A 19,176-nucleotide genomic window follows, 5' to 3' on the forward strand; every position below is an offset into this window, starting at 1 on the left:
ATGCAAGGGGTGTAAGTGACTTGATCGATTTCTCTTCATCAACTTTTTATTTAGTAAATAACTCAGCTGCAAAAACGTTCCAATTTAAGTTTGCTATAGAATCTGATAGATGAGCCTCTGACCTATCTTCCACATTGTCAAATACAGCTGGAAATGTATTTGCAGCTAAGTTATGACCAAAAGAGAGAGTCTATGTAGAGAAATCGATCAAATCACTTACACCCCTTTCATTCTATGCCCCTCATATAAGGTCTGAAGAAACAGAGAAGAGTATAGATTTGTAGAAAAAAATAGGAGCAAAAAGTATTGAAATATTTCCAAAATTCCGAAAAATCTGAATGGGTTCTGAAATGTTGAAAAAAATTGAAATGTTTGAAAACATTTTTTTGTCAAACATTTCAAAATTGACGAAAATAGCAAAAAAAAACTCAACGTGAAAATTCCGATGAATTTATGTTACTTCAAATAAATTGAAACAGGTTTCAAATTATTAAAATTAAAATTTGAAAATATGAGAACCGAAACACAAATTTGTTTTAGAATGAATAATATGACAATATAAGAAAAAAATTCTTTTAAGAACTAATCATTCTAATTCATTCAAATTATTGATTCTTAAATTCATACATACAAATATTTTTGAAAGTTGCAAGTAATAATTCATGCATGAAGAATCAATCGAACAAACATGCAAAGCCATTAAAAAGTGTAAATCAAAAAAAAAAAAAAATTAAGAATATTGAGATTTGTATGTTTTCAAAGTTCGAAAAATAAAGTAATGACCGGCTACAGTAAAATATAATAACCCAAGAAGTATTCCAAACATTCCGGAAATTTAAGGAAAAAGATATAAAAATAAATTAATTACACAGCCTTGAAAAATTGAACAAAAAATCGAAAAAGACTGCTATTAAAAATAAAAGAAAACCTTAAAAATTTAAATAATTTTAGAAAATCAAGAAACTCTTAAATTATAAACAAAGTTCATTTTGTTATATCGAATACCAACATAAAATTCAAAAATAAATTTACTTAAATATTCCAGAGACCTGTTAAAATTAAAAAATGATAATTCTAAAGACAACAGAAAAATATTGGAAAAAGCTAATATTTTGATGGGAATCAGAATATTCTACAAATTTCATTATAACAAAGTTTCAAATAATAACGAACAAATAAACAAACGGAATAGTTGATTAATATACAGAGACGTTTAAAATTGGGATAAACCAGAATATTAAAGTTTTCAAATAAAACAATTCTATCGGAAAAAAATTCTGTCACCTCTGCTATTTGTTCTTTCGGTTATCGATTTCAGTTATTATTTCCATATGAGAAATTATGTGGTGTACAAAATTTATTACAATACTCCATCAAGACACAATTCAACGAAAAACTTCAATAATGGTCTTTTATGAAGAATGACCCATCGTGGATCCCAAAGTCAACACATTCCAGGAATCACTGCAACCAGAAACAACATTCTTATCGCCCTCCCTCATCCTCTCCCTTTTAGTGCCAAAATACAATTCACACAATGTCAGGACATCAATTAGAATATTTTGACACTCGACTCATACCTTAATTCGGCTGAATACCATAATTCAGAAAATCGCGTAAGTCAAGCCCCCCCGGTAATCCGTCGAACTCGAGGCTACCCACTTAAGCCCACTAAAATTCAACCCGATGATTTCCGCGAATAATATCTCATTTGTCAGGGACCGGGAGGCCGGTTGCGCCCTAATCTGGACTTAACAGCCACTTTTAATTTCCGATAATTGCTTCGTCTCTCACGCTTGGTGGTATGGAACTTCCCAAAAAGTCAACCGGACGGACCGATGTCGTTCGGGAGGGGTGCGGTAGTGGTAGGAGGGGTCACCAGTGGGTGTCGGAAGAAAAGGTGATCTCTGCGTGGGTTCGCACATTGCGGTGTCATTTATTCCCCTTTCAGGTATCATCATTCAACGTTGGTTCCAATTTGACCGCAACGAGCTGAGTTCTGGTTTTTATTTCGGCATTTTTGGGGAGAACATTAATCCAGTCGCCTGGTGCCGTGTCATTGTCCCCCGTGCGGGTCTCGATCCCGGCGCGATATTTACAAATGAGAAGATCACGATTCTCCTCCCGTCTCCCCCGTTCGGGTTCGAAGAGATAAATGAGGGAAATAATTCTCTCAGAACTGGTAGGAGGAGGTCATGGCAAAAGATCGTGACCGCCGCGCTGACAAGGGCGATCAATTGTGTTGACGGGTCCTAGAGAAAACTGGACAGGTTGTATGGTGGACAGATAACCGTCAACAGCGGTGTAAGTGCCCAAATTGAAGAGTCTATGGAGCAGGCGGACAGGTTTGACATTGGCATTGATGAAGTGCCGAGGCAACATTTAAGTATTACTTCGTTGAACGCAATTGTGTGTGAAAAATTGATCCCTCCCACGACTACTATTATATCCAGGAAGTTTTGTTAAGTTGAGAAATCGACTCATTTTTTAGGACGCACCGATGTTTTGGATTCGTACCAATGGATTAACATTTGAGAGAAATCTCGGAGTTCCATTAACATATTCCAAAGTTCATCAATAACGATGAACTCATCGACAGTGACACTTCAATCAGTTGTACCATGGCAAAGTCAAAACACCCAAAAACATATGAAACTGATAGTCACGACGACCAGCATTGATATCGTCCAATCAATATTCATGAACAGCTCACTGTCTCACCCGGAGAATATTAGTATTCACAACAGGCACTCCGAAACGCAGCAAAAAAAAACACTCATCATAACCTCATATAAGCATGAAGAGATCTCGTCGCATAATTCTACCGAGGATGAAGGAAAAAACCTTTTAAAACACCTTTCACACACATCTTTTGTAGTCTTACACGAAAGAAAATCACCGCACCAAGCGAATGCCCATCCAGCGGCCGAAAAAATTCAGCATTCATTTTCTCAACCAAAACCCCGCGAAAAAAATACCCACATTCACCCCATCTCTCACATAATCACAAATTAATTTCAGCTCCGTCCGTTGTCCGCTTTCGGGACTTAGTCCGCTCGGCTCAAAGAGGCAGAAAAATGTACATTTATTATCTCATTATTTTCCTCACTGATTTTCGGCCGATTTGATGTCGTCAATTTGGGTTCTCTCCGTCCCACCTTGTGTACCGGAATCTTTGTCGTCGTTGCAAAATAAAAGTCACCTCGTCGTCGTCGTCGTCGGCAGGTCATCCCCACAGGAAGATGCGATCAATCTCGGGAGCTTAGGTAATTCATGGAAATGGGACGGAGTACGAGTCACACACACCCAGCACACGAAACACTTTGGCCGAAAGCGGGAAAATAAATCAAGACGTGTGAGAATGATAAAAAACAACTTGACAGGTGACACCGCGCGGGGATTAGGTGGGTAGTCTTGAAACTGCGCAAAATGTCGTCGGGACCTATTGCCGACAAGTTGTTGAAAATTTGTTGCGCATCATTTGGGATATTGCAGGGCAGTGGCAATAAACACGACCGTTGTGCTGAGTCACGCCTTGCTGGAATTGCTTACCAGTAGTACAATATCATCTCATATCGTCTGACATCTGCAAAGGCCCCCGCAATGATCATGAAGTCTTGCAGTCTTGCAATTTGTCGAAAATTTTATTCCAGTTCCTAGAAACATTTTTATGAAAGTTTCAATATATAATACAAATTTATGTCATAGGGTGCTATAATCAATATTTGGTCAAATTAATCTTGACACTTTCATTTTAAAAGTGCATCTAAAAAAACCTGAACACCCCTTTGAATTTCGGTATTTGTTCTGCAGTTTTCAAAATGCATTCAAATTTTACTCGCACATCGCAAAAATTCTAACTACTCGCACGACGAGTTAGCAAAATCGTTGAAACTGTCACCAACGTAATGACAATTCGCGTTGACGGCGGTATGGTGTCGACATCCGGATACGACATTAGTTTGTATGATGCCAACTATTCTCTATCAAATTAGTCGACCCTAAGGCAGTTTTAAATTGCTCAAATTTATATGAAAATTTTTTCTTGGCGTTATTTACCTACTAGAAGTACGTTGTTCTCACCCTAATTTAAACTATTTTAAACTATTTTTAACTATTTTTTCACCCTAATTTAAACATTTATAATATGCACGTGACGTTCATTTCGTTTCCACCGTTAAGTGGAAACGGGAATAAAGCCGAATAACTCCGACGAAAAACGACAAAAAAAGGCCAAAACATAATCCCGCAAGCAGTACACGACGACGCAGACAAATTTCGATTGCATAGTGGTGGATCGTCGTCCTGCTTACGTCATTCTAACAAGAATTCAAAAACAAAAAATTAAAAAAAAATTTTTAGCACATACTGGTACAGCATTTACTTTAGTAAAAGGCGAGTTTGTGTATAAAGTATATGTCACAACAATATAAGCGCAATACAGGAGAGCAAAAAAAGAAACTCTCTGCAAATAAGTACGGATCAAAGGTTGCACTCGTAGAAGACTTCCAAATTTAACCCCCATTGCACTGACAGGAGTCAAACTCTCTTTCATGTATACTTATAAGAACCAATTTATTTTATGATGTGGTGTGATATACGACGAATTTCATGCCAACTCGACTGGCCGTTGGCAGCACCATCTCAGATAGCAGTGAAACGTTGTGGGTGTAAAGACATGGATCATTTAAGCAACTCTGCTTACTTGAAATATTCGAAAAATAATTAGACAACTTTTTGGAAAAAGCCAATTTTTTTTTCTTAAATTTTTACAAAAAATTAAAACTTAAAAACTATGATACCTACAAAATTTATGTCAAAGGAAATTATTTAAATTTTTACGAAAAAATACCAAAAATTTTTTGGAAAAAAATTTTGTTGACAAAAAAATTTATTTTAAAAATTAAAATTCGTTTTTCTCAAAATATTTTTTCTTTAAATTCCCAAAAATATATACATGAATAGCCCTTACAATTTCCAACAAGTCGTCCATACATCGGAAGATGGCCACTTTTACAGGGAAAAAGTTTTTCTAACAACAACTTTTTTATATTTTCTTTGAAAAAATACAACTAATCCTAATTTTGTTTAAAGTCAAGATAGCGATATAGTGTATTCGACAAAGTTTTAGATCTTATTAAAATGTGAACTTTTGTCGAAGACGTCAACTTTCTATCTTTTATAGTATTTGGAATATAAGACATTTTTGTATGAAGACTCCTGAACAAGACTTCATAACATTTTTGTGTGTAAATTCTCACGTTTGACATGTTCTTGACATGTTTCCAAATAAAGAAAAGTTAGCAGAGCATGTAAATTGTGATATTTTATACATGAAAATGTCACAAATTAAACATTAATATCATTTTTTCAATGAAAAAAATAAAAAAGTTGTTGTTCGAAAAACTTTTTCCATGTAAATGTGTCCGATGTATAGAAAGTTGACGTCTTCGACAAAAGTTTATATTTTAACAAGATCTAAAAATTTGTCGAATACTCTATATCGCTATCTTGACTTTAAACAAAATTAGGATAAGTTGTATTTTTTTCAAATATACATGAAAAAGTTGTTGTTCGAAAAACTTTTTTCCCTGTAAAAGTGCCCATCTTCCGATGTATGGACGACTTGATATATATATTTTAAAGAATTTTAAAAAAATACGTTTTTGAGAAAAATAAATTTTAATTTTTAAAATAAGTTTTTCCAAATTTTTTTTGGTAATTTTTTGTGAAAATTTAAATAATTTCCTACATTTCATCCTTTGACAAGCATTTTGTAGGTATCATAGAAAAAAGAAAAAAAAATGGCTTTTTCCAAAAAGGAGTCTAATTGTTTTTCGAATATTTCAAGTACGCAAAGTTGCTTAAATGACCCATGTCTTTACACCCACAACGTTTCACTACTATCTGAGACAGTGCTGCCAGCTCCGAGTTGGCATGAAATTCGCCATACGTATGCATTGATATGACAGCAGTGTTCGGAATGCAACGCGGTGCTGATGCGTAAAAAGTTTTTTTTAACTCAGTTCAGCTCTCGCGTTGTATAGACATGCGCTCTGACGAATGAGCACGCTCCGAAACACAGATCAAATGTTTTGTTGTCAGCACATGTTTTGCACCGAGTTTTGTGACGTGATTTGTGTCGTAATAGGCGTATACGGTAAGTATGGAGGCGCGCTGTTGTTTTTAAGCTTTGCTTAGAATGGGTGAAGACAAAGCGGGTGCTTGAATTTGATGTGTGTGTGTGTGTAAAATGAGGCGTACATCACACAAGTGAGAAGCGATGTTTAGTTTCTGAATTCTGCACTGTGCTCATTGGGCGCTCTCTTGGTTATGTATTTGGTACACTCCGTACCAAGAGGGAATATGGGTTTGTTATGAACGCGCGCTGATGAAAATTAAACTGAAGTGCATCGCAGCGTATGTTTTCTGAAGACTGATTCCAGCTGTGCGCTCTAATAATGCTTATGGTGCGTCTGTTCTAAGCATGGTTCGGATATTTGATAGCTCTTGTACAGGGTCCAAAATTTTCAACAACGAAACTTGATAATTAACTTTCCTTTCAGACGCTTCGTTTCGAGCAGGTACATTTCCATAGAGTAGTGCGGGCCAAAAGTTCGCACTGGACTTTTTGAAACACAGGTTTTAGTTGAAAAAATCGCGAATGTTCGTGGCTGTGGGGCAAAAGTTCCTAACGTTTTACCGTTGATGAAATCTAAAAAGTATTTTCAAGCGAAATGTTTTCATACAGGACTTACAAGAACGAATACATCTGGAAGAAATGTACTCTTGAAATGTTCAAAATGGCCCGAAAGATGCTTCTGGAGAGAGATTGAAAGAGGAAGACCTCGGTATTTCTTAGGCAGGTCTAAGAAAGAGGTTCATATTTGTGAATAATTCTATGATTCAAATCTTTTTTCTATGAGAATTCAACTTCTGCAATGATATGTCAGTACCCTGGGCGGTTCGAGCCAGTATTTGAGAGTGAGCACTCCGAGAAACAGGCCAACCCACCTGGTGCCTGGTGCTTGTTTTCACGGAAGCCTACAAAATCCATCCGATCAACCAGGTTACACAACTGGCAGGAATAGTTTGGACATCTACCTTCATGAGAATACATCGTGCGTCTTTTTGATACATTCAATAAACCGACCCAGCCAAAATCATGGGATTCAACAATGGGCAATCAATATTCCAGTTGGACAAGCAAACAAAACTCGAAGGATTTATGGATTACGTTTCGAAGGTAATATATAGTTACAATTTGGTAAGCAAACTGAACAATATTTGCATATCTTTCAAAAATTATTGGAAGACAACAGTTAGGTGCGCACCTTTGCTCCGCACTACTCTTAACGTATTCCTCTCTCTTGTTTTTGAGTCACAAGGAACACATTCGTTGCCAAACATAACCCGTTCATCAATTATTTTCGCTCTTAACGTTTCTCAGCTCATTTTCCAGTTGAAGCAAATGGTTGTTGTAATTGGCGTGGCTACTACACCTCGACATATACTTCTTTGCCCGCGTATATAATCTTATGTTAACGTCCACATAAAGTAAAACGAAAGCTTGATTTATGATGAGTAGTTACACCCTTAATGGATGGCTCCATTGTTCACCTACCGTGAACTCATCTACAATTTGTAAATGAGAGAGAGAAACAAATTTAGTCGGAGAGCGGGGAAGTCATTACAATATGACGTGAAGTTCATTTTGCGGTACAAAATGAAGTGAACACGTACAAAGCAAAAGCAGAAAGAGAAATTGCTGGAAGAAGCATAACACATTTCCAATTGAATGCGAAGGTTGATGGTGTTGATGGTGTTCAGTTGAAAATTACTTTTCCGATCCCTGCTCTTGTGAAAACCTCGATTTTCATATATCCAAACAAACAGCATAAAAGTCGTCTCAACCCACCTCAGTAGTAATAAGTTAAGACAATTAATTAAGAAATTCGTGGGCCTAAATATAACCTTTATGATGTGTTATAAGGATTCAATATCAATCTAATTGAAGAATCTATTAAATAAAAAAACTTAACGATTAACTATGGATTCATGAAATATTTGAAAGAAATAAAAAAGATATGAACGTGAACATTTTATTTTACCGATGTCTGTAAGCGATAATAATGCTCAAATAACACCTCATAGATTATGGTAAGTAAATCCGCGTAGGAAAGTTAAAAATCATCAAATTTCTAACAAACCACTTGATGGATCAATGGATGAATATTCCTCCCAAACACACCAACAAGCTCGTAGATAGCGTCTAAAGACAGCAAAGTTGCAATGTTGCAATGAACAAGGGTTATCATATTAAGGATTGAATCCTGGAATTTATCAACGCCTTCGAAATCGCATTGAAATTCCAACTACCGTACGAATATGAGTTTGAGTGAATTTTCATAGATTCGCATTGTGACACTATGAACTTATCTAAATTGAATGTTTCGAAAGCTTGTTTTCGATCTTCAAAAGTAGTGAAAAGAAATCTGCATCGTGTTGTACGAATTTGAGTTTGAGCAAATTACCCGCGAGAAAGTTTTGTGCCATTACTAGAAAAATACGGACGATTCAGCGCGAAGAAGCTTAGATTCAATGAACCCGAAAATGGGCAGAAAAAAGTTTTGGTAAAATTTAAGCGCCAGTCGATTCTATCACCCCAGGATGTCGCTAGAATACACAAGATGTCAGTCTTTTTGAACCGAAAAACTATGAAGTTTTCTGAACTACATGCTTACAAAGTGCAGACGGTACCAAACCGGAATAATAAGCAAAAAGTCACCATAAAAACCTATGTCTCGAAACTACACACAGTTTTTCTCCAACAGTATTGCGTCGCTAAGTCGAAAAATGACGTTCCGGCAGATATTAGAAAAAAGAAAATGTGAAAATATCCAGGAAATTTCTTATCTGGCAGGCGATTCGCGGATGTGGACAAGTTAGAACTCTCTACATCTCTTCTGAAATTATGAATGGTGAGATATACAAGAAAGACTACCTTCAACAGCGTATACAGCCATGAATTTACAGGATGACATTAACACACTTTAAAAATAAAAAATAATGAATGAAAATTTACTTTTCTGTTTCGAATATGTATTCTATGCAATACAGTATTACGTAGTATTAAACTGGGATTGTATCTGATGATGATTTTATATTATATTGGCAAGTTTTTGTAAATGTTGTGTAATATAGAGCCAAATGGTTAAGATAGCGTCCTATTTCAAGTAATCGAATAACTTCAAATTTTAAGATTGCAAAACTGCCATCTTTCAATTTTCGCGAATTTGACAATTGTTTCGAGTTAAATAATAACGAGTGGGCGCACCTTGTTCCATAGATCTGCCTTGAGCTCACCGAGTAGTTTGATAGTTTGGCAATGACAGCTAAATTTGCAACACATCTTGACTCGCGGATCATATCCTCTTGGCCGGGGCTAGTCTCAGAGGCGCACAGCCGGTTTCTTGCTTGCATTTGTTTTGATATTTGCTTCGTTCGCCCCAAAGTATATTGAAATAATTTCTAGGTATGCTACATTACTCGATGCATTATTGTGAGTTCTGATATTCAATGTTGGCGTTTATTATGTTTAATGAAAATTTTACAGCCAAAATTGCAAATATGACAATTATACTGCAAGTGGTTTGTGCGGTAGTAGGTATAAGATTGTCTCGATTCAAATACAAGTCGAACTAGATTATCCGGAGACTCGATTATCCGGAATATTTTAGTTTTGATTTTCGGAAATTTTGAATAATTTGTATAATGAGTCCATATTGAAAAGCTAATATGGGTATCAAATGAAAGGGCTTGACTAGCAGAATACGGTTATTTATGAAAAATGCAAATCCAAGATGGCGGCCACTACAAAATGGGGGATTACATATTTTCTCAGAACCCCATCAATATGGGTATAATAATTTTTCGGACGCTCGGATTTCAAGATATCGTCACTGAACAACTTACCCCCATGACCAACTAGCCCCGTCCTACCCTACGCGATATTCGCCAAATAAGGCCGACAAATATGGCATAAAATTTTAGCTTCTGTCTGAATTTAAAACTACTTATTGGATATCCTTATTTTGAAAAAGATGAGGCACAAAGTTCCTACTACAACGTTTTTTTTTTAGCTTCTATAAATGAACTTGTTATTAACAAGCTTTTTATACCATAAACTATAAAAAGTAGGACGGATAATTTCTTTACAAATTTTCATCTAGTAATCTAATTACTTTCGAAAAGTGCCACAGGGAAACTTCAATATAACGTACATTTCGCTTTCAAAATTTTACGTTATATCGAAACAAAATAGAAACATAGCTCATATTACTTCATTGTGATGTTGTTTGGGTAGAGATAGTGAATAATGATGAAAAATCCAACTCGAAGGTGAAACCAACCTTTCTCATGATGTTTTCCTTCATGCTGTTGAGGTAAACAGATAAAATGACCGCTTGCTTGTTGAAAAAAAAAATTCCCTGTAATAATGCCCTTCTTCCGATGTTTGGGAGACTTGTTGTTAGTTGTATGGACTAGTCATATGATTTCGCTCAGAAGAAAAAAAACATAAAAAAATTAAAATAAAAAGAATTGAAATATTTTACAGAAAAATCAATTTTAGTCTTAAAAATTTTTTTTTTTCAGTGTAATTTGTATAATATTTTTTGGTATTTTTTTGAAATATAAAATTATTTCCTTATTATTTGTTTTTTTTTTTGTGCGGTTTTCTGTTCTTGTGCGGTGTATGAAAAGAAGCGTATTTGACGAAGTTATCGTCCATTTAGTTTTTTTCGATGTTTATATGCATTTCAGTGCGAAAAAAGCATATTTGCGTCTCAATTATCCACTGTTGAAATCATTCCCCTCCTCTCATCAAATGCTCTATGTTTTTGCATGACATGATTTCTAAAAGCAACACGTTTCGACATACAACTAAAAGCACAAAACAGTCACGCGCAACCGAAGTGGCAAAGTGTCCCATCGCAAAGCAGGGAAACAAAAGCAAATTGAACGGTGAATGGCGTGGATTTGAGTTATTTTCTTGGGGGACACTTTTTTTATGCGGTCCCTATCTACCGCACAAAAGAAGCTTTTTTCAAAATATGTACCGAACACGACTTTTTAAAGCTACTGGTGAAGTTTTGCACGATTTTTTTTATGCGACCTTTTTTGTGCGGTCCCTATCCCCCGCACAAAAAAAGGTTTGCCTTTGAGTGAGACAAGGTTTGTTTGAGTGAGACATTTTTGTAAAAAAAAAGAAAAAAACTGGCTCTTTTCTAAAAGGGGTCTAATTTTTTTTTTTGAGATTTCAAGTTACTCAAATAACCAATGCATTTACACCCTCAACGTATCACTGCAATCTGAGATGGTGCTGCCAACTCCTAAGTCGAGTTGGCATGAAAACCGTTCATTGAAAATGTGTACGTTACAACCAAGGGAACGATATATCGAGATTCAACTGTATATTGATCGGAGCAATACGCATGTACTCTCACTATTTACATGAGTAAAATTACCACTCCTATAACCAATTAAAGGAAATTTGAAAAATCGAAATTTCGTTTTTGATGCCAAATGTCTTAAAAATGCTTAAAACGTCGAGCAAAATTCGGCTCTGTTACAGCTAAAATGCTAATGAGCCTAAAATAAACAAAAGGGATAAAAAAAAACTATTTAAAAAAAATCAAAATAAAATCTTTAATTGCTCTATGCGCACATAGCAATCATGATGCTGGTAGAAACAGGTAAAGTCAAATTATCGGTATATCTAGTATTAACTGAGTTTGACGCATTACAGGGTAACTTCGATATAACGTACATTTTACTCTCAAAATTGTACGTTGTATCGAATTGTTCGTTATATCGAAGCATAAAAAGTACTCAGAAACGTGGCTTATATTACTTTATTGTGCTGCTGTTTGAGTAAGGTTATTGAATAAATTCAACTAGAAGACGAAGCCAACTTTTCAAGTGATGTTTCCCTTCGTATTTTTGATTTAATTTGCTTCATTTAAAATCCGGACAGTTGTTTTTCGGGACTGGTCAAAAGTACAAAACATGCTTTAGTATCAAAATACAGAAAATTTATTGTTCTTTCAGACAAAAAGTATTCGAAAAACTATTCCTTTGGACTTTGAAAATATCGAAGTAAAATGTACGTTATATCGAGTGACGTTATATCGAGGGTACGTTATATGGAAGTTTCCCTGTAATAATATAAAAAAATTTATGACAGTTATTATCTCAAAAACGGTTCGTCTTACAACAATATTATTCGCAAAGTTTATTTTTGCATAAGAATTTAATGTGAGCTTTCTAACAAAGTATTTTAGGTTTCATAAAATTGATCGTATGACAATGCTCATTTGAATCAACGAATATCTTTGGATTGTTGGCAACAAGTCCAAAAATATTGATCGATCGTCGCAGCTGTTCTACGAAGAACCTCCACTCTGAGAATCGATTTTCTTACCATCAATAAGTCATACACTCAATCCAAAAAGTTAGTTCCGCCGTTAGGTAGGTGGAAGATCGCCTCCGCATGATCTCGAATCCTAAAAATACCAGCACTCCATCTTTGTAGCATCACAGCGCGCAGTTTTACCCAGCCTCCCACTCGCAGCCAGTAGCTTCCAATGATCTTCCGAAATGTGTGCAGATTAATCCCATACGGAAATGAGCGGCAAACCTGCGCGCGTTCGGACAGCTCCGGATGACATCACACCTGACAATAGGATTCGGTACGGTTGTGACCTAGACAAAAATAAAGCATTCCCACCCAACCACAAACACAATGGCCTGTTGTCTCCTGGATACGGGAGGCGGGAGCCAGAGTTGTTGCTGCCACCAAACTCGCTGGTGAGGCTGCTGCTGTTGAATGGGTTACGGCGCGTTGTCAGTCGTGCGTGTAATAGGGCCGTAACGATTAAATGGGTTTGGTGTCGTTTGGAAGCCGACCCGGGGTGGCAATTTAAAACCAGCCGTTTGGGAGCGATTTTATCGCCGGACAGACCTTGACGGCGTGATTTGACTCGTTCGATTTCAATAGAAAAAAAACGTGACGTAATCGAACCGGGGCAGAACAGAATGGGTTCTCGAGTTTAGGAGGCAATGATGTCAACGGAACAACTGTTCGTATTTTGGTTCATAGTTCAGCGGAATGTCTGGACAAGTCTTTCGTTTATTCAAATCAGCGAAGAACTGCAGTTCAAAATTAGTTGGAGTGCTTTTCAAAACACCATTCCGTTATCAGTCTGAACCCAAAGAAAGGCATGCTCTTCAATCCCACCGTTTATAGAAAACTTTATCATCAACTCCATCAGATACTCATGAACGGTGGTTCTGGATATCTGTAGTGAATCCACGTGTTGTGTATCTAGGATTATTTTCAACCATTATCTCGATCAAGGTCAGGTGTTGGTAAATTTATTTCTCTTATAATCATTTAAAACAATACTTGTTAACTACGATACGCTCAACTCTGGATATACACATTTATTATTCGGGGGTTTAATTTGCAAGGAAATCTTTCGAAATTCAACCAAACATTACTATTCACATATAAAATGTCAACAAGATAAACCAAGTTACCGAACTCACTGAATATTGCTCATTTACAGTTATAAACTAATGTTTGCAGAGACATCTTCGGCGAATACACACAATATGTACGTAGCAACTCTTCCACAAGTACCCCTTAAGTCTTGAACAAACATCTTTTTCATAAGTAACCAAGCTGCATACGAACTCACCTTCAAATAGTCCGGTGGAAGTTATGAGGAGTCCGGAGTCGCTCAAAACTAACAGCTGGATGTCAGAAGGCAATAATTTGTACAATTATATACTCTTGAAGGCGGCAGGTGCTGATGAAATCATGCGACCAATCCAACCGCCACAAATTTCGTCCTACTTGTTTCCGAGAATAGAATTCCAGTAAATCTTGAATTCCTTGAGGGGGATTCGTTGGCACCGTCGAATTCCGAAATCACACACAGTCGTTGTTTATTAACACCACTGCTGCTGAATGGCACTTGTTGTGGGTGGCGGCGAATCGTGCTTCACATTTGCTATTTTTCCACCACTCGCTTCTTTCACTAGCGAAAAGGTCGATTATTTATTCACACCGATCACTTGTTTTCGGGTTCGCTGCTGCTGCTGGCGCTTCGAGAGCGGATCGTTGAAATCACTTCGCAATAATAGGTTGATTCGATTCAGTCGAGGACAAAAGTGCACAATACATATCTGTGAAAGTCGATCAATCCGGATTTTACCGAAAGGGTCTATCGATGAGACGAGCAATGGAAGGTAACACGCGGCACAAAAATCTCGGAGGACTCTCGAAACCACTACTGAACACACCACAACCGAACAAAATCGCACGACAAACGAAACGGCAAGTGCGAGCGACACCGCGATCGAGCTGAGACTGCAAAAATTTACAAATCAAAATCAATTCGCTGCCGCATATTTACTACTGCCTGCCTGCCTGCTTGCCCGTCGAGAATGCCGCCGAGAACCAGCAGAGGTACAGAGCGGCAGAGCACGAGCACCCACACAAACACCTATGATGGGGCTTGCTGACTGCTCCATGCGCACTGGCGCAAGGTAGTGTGAGAGTACGCGCGCATACGCCAGTCCGCTGCGCGCAATATTCAATACAATTGCCGCACATCGAGAAAAAAAAACGCGATAGATCCCGAAACGGAGCCCCAATGCCGTTCGGTGCATGGATTCATTCATCCGAACGGTGGAGGATCGAGTCGATTGACCATTGTCTAGGTGAGCCGAAGGCGGCGACACTTTTTTTTCGTCATGCTGATCGGTTTGTTTACATTCAACGTTAAAATGGTAGAGTTCCTAGGGCATCCTGGGGGCGTAAAAGTTGGAATAGGATAAAGTTTTGTTACCCTAAAGGCATGCATTGGACAATCAATCTGCACTGGCATCCCAACACAAATTTTATGCATTACTCGAGAATTAATCAAGCAAACGAAACCAAATTTGGCATTGAAGGTTTTAGGGTGCAATGAATGTTTCTATGGTAATTAGACACTCCACCCCCTCTCTAAGGGGGGGCTGCCATACAAATGAAACACAAATTTCTACATTACTCGAGAATTAATCAAGCAAATGCAATCAAATTAAGCATCTGGAGGTTTTAGGGTGCAATTAATGTTTCTATGGTAGTTAGACACTCCACCCCCCCTCTCTAAGGGGGGGGGGGCTACCATACAAATGAAACACAAATTTCTGCATTACTCGAGAATTAATCAAGCAAACGAAACCAAATTTGGCATTTGAAGGTTTTAGGGTACAATAAATGTTTTTACGGTGGCTAGATACTCCTCCCTCTCTCAAAGGGGGGGGGGGAGGTGACTGTCATACAAATGAATAACAAATTTCTACATCACTCGAGAATTAATCAAGCAAATGCAAACAAATCAGGCATCTGGAGGTTTTAGGATGCAATAATTGTTTCTATGGTGGTTAGACACTCCTCCCCCTTCTCTTAGGGTGGGCTGTCATATTTGGCATGTGAATATTTTAGATGGCACGAAACGTTTCTATGGTGAAGAGACACTCCTCCCCCCTCTCTAAGATGAAAAAAGGGGAGGGGGGTTTGTCTTTATTCTATCATATTTTCTGTATCAAACATTTATTCAATGTAACGGATAAACATGTTTTTTGCAAGTGGTTGAAAAATCTTGAACGAGAATTGTGTCTGAAAACATCTGATATTATAATGATGAGTTTTAGTAGAAGTACTAGGATTTTTTTAGTAAAAGGTGAATTCAAAGGGATCGATTAGAAGATCAATCAATGAAAAGCTCTACGATTAGACTCATGAACTTGCGCTCAGTAAGAAAACGTGAATGTTTAAAGGTATTGATAACAAAAAACAAATTTTGGGCGGGACGAAGTTTGCCGGGTCAGCTAGTATATATGTATATAAAAATGGAGTGATGTCTGTCTGTCTGTCTTTCTGTCTGTCTATCTAATTCTTATGGACTCGGAAACTCCTGAACCGATCGACATGAAAATTGATATGTAGGGGTTTTTGGGGTCGGGGAAGGTTCTTATGTTCGAGACCATACTGCTGGTTCTCGGCGGCATTCTCGACGGGCAAGCAGGCAGGCAGGCAGTAGTAAGTATGCGGCAGCGAATTGATTTTGATTTGTAAATTTTTGCAGTCTCAGCTCGATTGCCATACAAATGAAACACAAATTTCTACATTACTCGAGAATTAGTCATGCAAATGAAATCAAATTAGGCACTTTGAAAAACAATAAAAATATATTCGCAGCTTAACTATTTGTTTTTGTTCCTATTCCCGAAATATAAATAGTGACCCTCGTAATAACTTCAAAACAGATGATTGACATCCAAGATAACTGTTCTGTAAATAACTAGCTGGACGTTCTATCGTTATTTAATACCGTACCAATAATGAAACAAGATGAAATTTTGAAAAATCATTTCTTCAATATGCTACCAGTTTGAAAAATCGTGATTGCAAATTGTCATTTTTAAATTATTGGTCAAAAAATTCTTACTCATTTCATAAATAAAATTGGAATTGAAAAGTATTTTGGAATCATTTAATAAATGATTCTATGATGGTTAGATACTCCTCCCCCCTCTCTTAGGGGGGCTGCCATACAAATGAAACACAAATTTCTACATTACTCGAGAATTAATCAAGCAAATGCAACCAAATCAGGCATCTGGAGGTTTTAGGGTGCAATAAATGTTTCTATGGTGGTTAGACACTCCTCCCCCCTCTCTTAGGGTGGGCTGTCATACAAATGAATAACAAATTTATGCATTACTCGAGAATTAATCAAGTAAATGGAGCCAAATTTGGCATGTGAATATTTTAGATGGCACGAAACGTTTCTATGGTGAAGAGACACTCCTCCCCCCTCTCTAAGATGAGAAAAGGGGAGGGGGGTTTGTCTTTATTCTATCATATTTTCTGTATCAAACATTTATTCAATGTAACGGAGAAACATGTTATTTGCAAGTGGTTGAAAAATCTTGAACGAGAATTGTGTCTGAAAATATCTGATATTATAATGATGAGTTTTAGTAGAAGTAGGGTAAATGATCTTGGTTTGTCCAGTCGAAAATATGATCATGGTTTGCCCACTTTTTTGAATGCTCTAATTCAGCGCTCCTGTGTCAAATAAGGCCTTCGAATGTTTCGAAACATATAAATGAAATTGCCTTTTACATGATTTATAGTAGTTTGATAGTATATTTTTAGGAAATGAAATGTTTTAAAGGATTATAAAATACACCTTCTATTTGTGTCAATGCGCCCCTCATTCGAGCTAACTTTTAATCGATCACCAGATGATTATTTGGCACGTATTCAGACCTTTTCTGGATTACAACACTTATAAATATTGTAAACATCATGCTTGCTCACCATTTGTATCGGATTTACATCTTCTTCTTCTTCAATGGCACTAACGTTCCTAGAGGAACTTCGCCGTCTCAACGTAGTATTACTTGCGTCATTTTTTATTAGTACTTAGTTGAGATTTCTATGCCAAATAACACGCCTTGAATGCATTTTGAGTGGCAAGCTCTAGAATACGCGTGATCACAGTGCAAGTCGGAGGAAATTTCTTTGACGAAAATTTCCCCCGACCAGAACGGGAATCGAACCCGAACACCCGGCATGTTAGTTATGACGCTAACCACTCGGCCAAGGGAGCACAATTTTTACATAGCTAAACCATTAAATTAACGCATTTTGATGAACTCAATTCTGATCATAAGTTGTCCAATTCAATAATGTTGTTTTGTCCACATGATTTCTATGGCAACCGCTTGGCGCGCTGCAGTTTGTTTATGTTTGTTTATGGTGTGCTTCGCGCATAGCAGAAGTATGGTTTTTCTGTGTTGAGGTGGACACTTCTAAAATGACCAAGAAAAGGCAATATTCTGAAGAAAGCCTAAATTATGAATGAATCAATATGATGACAGTAAACTCAAGCAATGATAAATGCAACATCTAATTGTGAATTCGAATGTTTTCATTCAAAAATGGAGATTTCTAAAACCGGACAAACATGATCATTTTTTTGGGCAAACCATGATCAGAGGTGGTCAAACCATGATCATAATTCTTCTTTAAGGAAAATCGTTAAAAAACATAAAAATTTGAATAATTTCAACGCCTAATGGTAGTATTAGCAACTAGAGACTTGGGGCTTTTCAACAAACCCAAACTCGTATCGATTATGTGTGATTTTCATGAAGAAAAATCGATTTGCATTTACTAGTTGCGTAAAAACACCCCAAATTGGACAAACCAAGATCATTTACCCTACTAGGAATTTTTTAGTTAAAGGTGAATTCAAAGGGATCGAAGATCAATAAAAGGGATAGAAGATCAATCAATGAAAAGTTCTGCGATTAGACTCATGAACTTGCGCTCAGTAAGAAAACGTGAATGTTTAAAGGTATTGATAACAAAAAACAAATTTTGGGCGGGACGAAGTTTGACGGGTCAGCTAGTATATATATATAAAAATGGAGTGATGTCTGTCTGTCTGTCTTTTTGTCTGTCTATCTAATTCTTATGGACTCGGAAACTCCTGAACCGATCGACATGAAAATTGATATGTAGGGGTTTTTGGGGTCGGGGAAGGTTCTTATGTTCGAGACCCCTTCCCCCTCTCTAAGAGGGGGTTGCCATACAAATGAAACACAAATTTCTGCATTACTCGAGAATTAATCAAGCAAACGAAATAAAATTAGGCATATGGAGGTTTTAGGGGGCACGAAACATTTCTATGGTGAATCGACACTTCTCCTTCTTTAAGGGGAGGCTATCCTACAAATGAAACACAAATTTCTGCATAACTCGAAAACTAATCAATCAAATGGAGCCAAATTTGACATGTGAATGTTTTTGAATACGAGAAATGTTTCTATGATGGTATGACACCCCTCCCTCCTCTGAAATAGAGAACGGGTTCCGTAAAAATAATACACATATTCCAACCAAACATGACAATTTGATTTTTTTAATGTGATAAACGCACTCCTCCTTCTTCTATCTATATAAATAAAAATGGATCACCGAATGTGTTGATAAGAGCAAAACTCGAGAAAGGAATTGTCCGTTTTAGGGCTGACTTTATTCTATCA

At 37.0% G+C, this 19,176-nt stretch overlaps 1 protein-coding gene across 2 annotated transcripts in view; it reads right to left on the reverse strand.

The window, feature by feature from the left end:
- LOC129768539 (zinc finger CCCH domain-containing protein 13) overlaps positions 1-14,481 on the reverse strand; it is a 101,863-nt gene extending 87,382 nt beyond the window's left edge. For both annotated transcript variants that reach the window (XM_055770262.1, XM_055770261.1), the window contains exon 1: positions 13,764-14,481. The gene's annotated coding sequence lies outside the window, so the exon portion shown is untranslated. The remainder of the gene's footprint in view (positions 1-13,763) is intronic.
- Between the last annotated feature and the right edge of the window lie 4,695 nt (positions 14,482-19,176).

The sequence above is a fragment of the Toxorhynchites rutilus genome, chromosome 2, assembly GCF_029784135.1.
Source record: "Toxorhynchites rutilus septentrionalis strain SRP chromosome 2, ASM2978413v1, whole genome shotgun sequence".
NCBI lineage: Eukaryota > Metazoa > Arthropoda > Insecta > Diptera > Culicidae > Toxorhynchites > Toxorhynchites rutilus.